Genomic DNA, 5,184 nt, shown 5'->3' with positions numbered 1-5,184 from the left:
ACTGGAAAGAAGTGCTCCTTTCTCTCCTACTTGCTATTTTTAGCTGATTTACCTAAAATATTTCCAGGCTGATTCTGTTTTTCAGAAGGTACTATGTAATAGCTCGTGATTCCTCACCAGTGACTGTAAACCTGTTTCACTGGTTGATTGAGACTGAGTTTTTGTGGAGCTTGGAAACGCTCAGAGGTTCCAGCCTTGGTGCTGCAGGTGGGTCCTTGGTGCCACCTGCTGACTGCAGCACCCACACCTGCCCACAGCCTGTCTCGTGTGTGTTTTTGTCCTTGCTTGGTGGCATCCCCGAGGTGTTACAGGATTCCAGTAAAACTGTAATAAAAATCCAATTGCTGCAGGGTTTGGTCTGGCACCTTGATATGTGTTCATGTGTGTTGGGTGTGTGGTGTGAGGGCTGTGCTGGCACAGAGGCAGGTGAGAGAGCAGCAGGTAACCTCAGTCTCAAGCTGCTGAGATACTCAGGCTTTGCTTTTCTGCTTTTCTACTGCACAGAGTTCCAGCTTAGAAATTTCACTTGGCATGAGTGTGTGGTTGCACTGCAGGCAGGGCACAGCCTGGGGGTGTTCCTTTGGAGACTAAGGGCCAGGGCAGGCTGGGTGATGGCTGCTGCTGGCCAGGTTTGTGCTCCCTGGCTTTGGGAGGCTCTGGAAGGCTCTGGTTCAGCCCTGGGAGGCAGAAGGGGAGCTGTGGCCAGAAGAGGGTGCAGTGTCACTGCAGTATGTTCCAGCACTGCAGCCCGTGGGGTCTGACCCCAGGTTTAGGTACCCTCAGAGTGCTGTGCAGGGTGGGTCCCTTTCAGGGTGATTGTAGCAGTGACTGTGACACCTGAGCAGTTGTACCTGTGTGAAAAAGGTAAAGTAGCCACAAAGGGTCTTCCTTCAAAATGCAGTTAACAAATATTTGTGCCTGCCCAATCCTGAGACAAAGTACTTCGTTGTCCAGTGGTATTCTTTGAAGTAAGATTGGATCTAGAAAATGATCATAATTCATTATAATAGTGCTTCACCAATATCAAATGAAAACATTGAGGGTGTTATTTCCTGGGCTGATTCAGAATTAGCAGAAAACAAATCTAAATCATTTTGAGTGAAGTATAGAAGCTTAAATAATGTTTTCCTAAGTCTGTGACAACCTTATGCTAAGTACTGATGTTTGTTTGATTAGTTCAGCAATTCCATTTGCTCAGCTGTGCATTCTTACTTAGTAGTAAAGAGTAAGTGATGCTGTAGATGTTGTCACAGTTGGACAATCTTTCTCTCAGTCCCTTAGTGCATAGTTGCTGTGATGTATATACAGAGACAGATTCTTCATCTTAAAACATTATGCAGTTGCTACAAGGTGATCAATTTATAGTTGACAGTGCATTTATTTCTTCAGCAGGTTTCTGGCAGAAATAAAAGGTGATCAGTCCCCTTCAAACCAGCAGCTTCAAAAAGTCACTGTGCAGGATATATGCACCCTCAGACTGCACAGCACACACACTGTGTACTTACAGAGAAGGAATAATGCTGGAACTGTCAAAGCTGAAATATCACATTGACAGTGTATGTGTGTATTATTGGCAGAAGTCTAAAAGTGTTGGGTCAAGAGGGATTTGTGGAAAGGAGGAATACGTTTGCAAGATGGTTTAGCAGCAGTGGGTCAGAAGCACATCCTTGTCAATTCTAGCAGTTTAACCCAAAACTCAGTGATTTTTGTAATAGTTTCATATCAGTATTGTTTATTTTGTAATGAGCTATGGCTTTTCCAGCTGTTCTTAAGTAAGTGCAGAAGTCCCTCATGTTCACTTTCTCTTTGAATGGAGAGAACTTCCTGTCCTGTGAGTTCAGCCATCAGATATCATTGGTTTACAGGTACGTGCAGCAGTGCACACTGTGTCATCTACATAAACCTCCATATGTGCCTCAGCTCTCATTACCAGAGAGTACAGAGTCGAGCATCATCCCAGGCATCCAGAGGCTGTGAGTGAGTTACAGGTTTTACTCTAGTGTGTATGTCTAAGTATGTACTTACATCAGTGTATAAACATATTAGTTCATGTAAGCTGCCATAATTCTGGCTTGGATTGGATTAAAGGACTGAATGTGTTTAATACTGTTTACTTTGACAGCAAGTTACTCCAGAATAACTCACAGTGCACAGGCTTGCAAAATTGTTGTTCTTAACCATGACACAGACTTTTCTAAAGACTGGGGATACGCTGAGATCTTCACACCAGCAAAAAAATAAACACTGAGACTCCTGTTAAGCTGTGCTGTATAAACAAGTAATAAAATAAATGAAGTGAGACAGAATAGTAACATCCACATGAAATGTGGACAGGATAATGTAGAAAATAATTCTCATAACTGAGGTACTGCTCTAACTGAGACTTTTCAATTAATAAATGTTTTGTCAGCCTGTCTTTAGAGTCATGTGTATGAGTGAATTTAAGTGAACCAAAGATAGCACAACCCTTACGTCAGGCTGCAGGGCTTTGTCAGGATGTAGATTTCTTTCCAAAGGCTATGGATTGAGCTTTGTGTGCATTGTATCCTGTTTTTAAAAATATCGATCAAGCTAAAAACAGATTTAAATAAATGTGAAAGAGGAGGATGGAGATGTAAGGGTTTCCTTTACTCAGTGATCCAGTGCTGATCAACTCCATAAAAGGCAGGAAATCTGAACTACATATTAGAGACCTTGGTGGGTTAGTTTTTCCTTCTACCAGAGTTCATAGTTCACAATACACCTTTTTTTGCATCACGTAGGTGTGTGGAAAATTGGATGATGTCTGTACACATTTGGCTTTCTTTTCTTCTCTATGTGGATATTTGGAAGTATTTAACAGAGTCCAAACTGGGTTTAGGATTCTTTGCAAGAGCTGTTGGTGGAGCTCTGTCCCTGGGTATGGCCACTGCTGCCTGGATAGGATTTCTTCCTTCTTTTCATGATTGAAAAAGAATGATGAAAATTTGTAGGTATTAAGGGGGATGAAAGTGGAAGACACTTGTTCAGAAGCAGTACTTGGTAAAAACATCCTCTAAAATACTCTTTTTGCTGCTGGAACATCATAAAATTAGGGAAAAGCTTTCAGCAGTATGTAAGTAGTAAGCTAAACAATCTTGTAATATAGTATGTGTAATTAGCAAGATTCTTCCATTCAGTGTGCAGGAATTTCATTAAAAGCAAGTGCTTATGCAAATGTAATGAGAACTCTGCGAGACTGATAGCACTGTCAGATGAGAGGAACATGGATTTTCATTCATTTCCAGGCTTCCTTTCCCAGCTGGGGTGAGCTTGAGGTGATTTGTCTGGAATATGTTGGTTCTGTATTGCATCTTTAGTTACTTCTCACTTCGAAGTAAAATAGTTACCATCCTGCTGGTTAATTACAGCAGTGTGGATGGATTCTTTTGTATATTGCACTTTAAGACTGAAAAAAAAAATCAAGATTCCTTCACCTTTTTTTAATTTTAGTATAAGTATATTCAGTGACAGCAGTACATGCCCTCCCCCTGCTACTCCTGGATTTGGTTGGAGTAGAGCCATCCCAGGGAAGTACACAGGAGTTACATTCCAAGGAGTGTTTTAAGATTCCTGAAGATTGTGAATTTTCGGCCATGGTTTTTTTCCATACTGTTCAAACAGCAGGAACAACCCACATTAAGCTGGAGCTTAGTCAAATTCTGATGAAATGTGACCCCTTGCCCTTCCTGTCTTTGTTCCTTCCTAGTTTTAACTGCTAAAGCTGCTGTGAGCATTCCTGAAAAGTGGTGCCTGTTTTTCAAAGTATACATGTTGAGAAAGCTTGAGAATTAATTTTCACAAGCAACGGCAGATAATTTAATATTGTCCTTTGCTGATGTGCAGGAGGAAAATGCTTGGGCCTCACACTGTGGCTTTGGGTATTTTTATTTCAACTCCCAACCCCTCAGTGTCTAGTGCAGGTAAACCCCTGAATTGTTTGCTTTCCTTTCCTTAACATGGTCCTGTATTTACTATTAAAAAAAAAGGAATAGAAATTCCAGTCTTCCTTCTGCATTTCTTTGCCACTTACTCAATTTTCACTACTCTAGGTTGCTTGCTGCAAAAAAGCAGTGAAAATACTGGCCATGCCCTTTTCCCACAGTAAGGAAAGGAAGCTAATGAAATATGGTGCAAGATGTTCTGCTCTGTAAGAGCTTCTGAATCAGTGTAGAGGACTTCTCCTTTTTTCTGTTCTTAGTTCATCTGTTGTCCACTGTGACAGCTACAAACCATTTTCTTGCTTTCTGCAGAACATTAATCCTTCAGCATGCAGCACAGACCGAGTAATGGACAGCTAATCCTTTCATTTGCCCTTTAAAAATTGATTTCTGTCTCCAAGATAATTGATATGGAGCAGCCTCTCCTTCAGTGCCAGAGGAGAGGTTCACTCCTGAATCAGGAGTTCAGATGATGCAGAATTTTCAAAGGTCAGCAGTGTCTGTGAGGGCATTTCCTAACTTTTTCCCTGGCATGGCTGGGAAGATACATGAAGTGATTTTCAAAGGTTTCTCAGACTTTCCTGCTCTCTGTAAATTATTTAATAAAAGAGGTAGGAGCAGTCACCTAAAATGTCATTGATCTGTATGTCTCAGGGTCTGTACATAGTAACTGTGATGGCATCTACTGCAGTATTTCATAGGAGTTTGTTTGAGAGCCATAGAGAGGATGCTGACAGCTCTGGGCAAAAGGGATATCTGTATAAGCCAGCATCCCATGTGGGTGACTACACACCTCCTTTCCAAAGGCTTCAACAGGGAAAACTGCTTTTCCTTGGTGGAAAGATCAGGCTGATGAATTATTGAAATGAGACTGTGCTTACAGTGAGCAAAGGGGACTTGTAAGATTACAGTAGGAGCTAGAAGGGGATTGAATAGAGCCTGATATGTGATTGGGAAGGGCCGTGGCAATTCCAGATAATGGACATTGCTTTTCCCTTCCCATTTTGCTTTCCAATCTTCCATCCCTTGTTTGAAGTTAAGCATTGCCATGTGCTACATTCTTCTTAGCAGGCAGGGATTTCTTGTCCCTGATAAAGTACAATTAAAGAAGTTAAGGAATTATATGGGGGAAAGCACTGCTTAATAACAAGGCTCTGCTATAGCAATCTGTTATTTCCCCTAGTATGGATCATTAGGACTTATATGTGTTTATGACTCCCCTAAT

General features: G+C 41.4%; 1 protein-coding gene across 1 annotated transcript in view; it reads left to right on the top strand.

Moving 5' to 3' along the window:
- Nucleotides 1-5,184, top strand: part of GAN (gigaxonin) — a gene marked incomplete at its 5' end in the record, with an annotated part of 14,207 nt that overhangs the window by 7,456 nt on the left and 1,567 nt on the right. The window lies entirely within an intron of this gene.

This window comes from Acanthisitta chloris, unplaced genomic scaffold (genome assembly GCF_000695815.1).
Source record: "Acanthisitta chloris isolate BGI_N310 unplaced genomic scaffold, ASM69581v1 scaffold27954, whole genome shotgun sequence".
Classification (NCBI taxonomy): domain Eukaryota; kingdom Metazoa; phylum Chordata; class Aves; order Passeriformes; family Acanthisittidae; genus Acanthisitta; species Acanthisitta chloris.
Note: the sequence above shows the minus strand (reverse complement) of the source record. Positions and strands in the feature narration are given on the sequence as shown.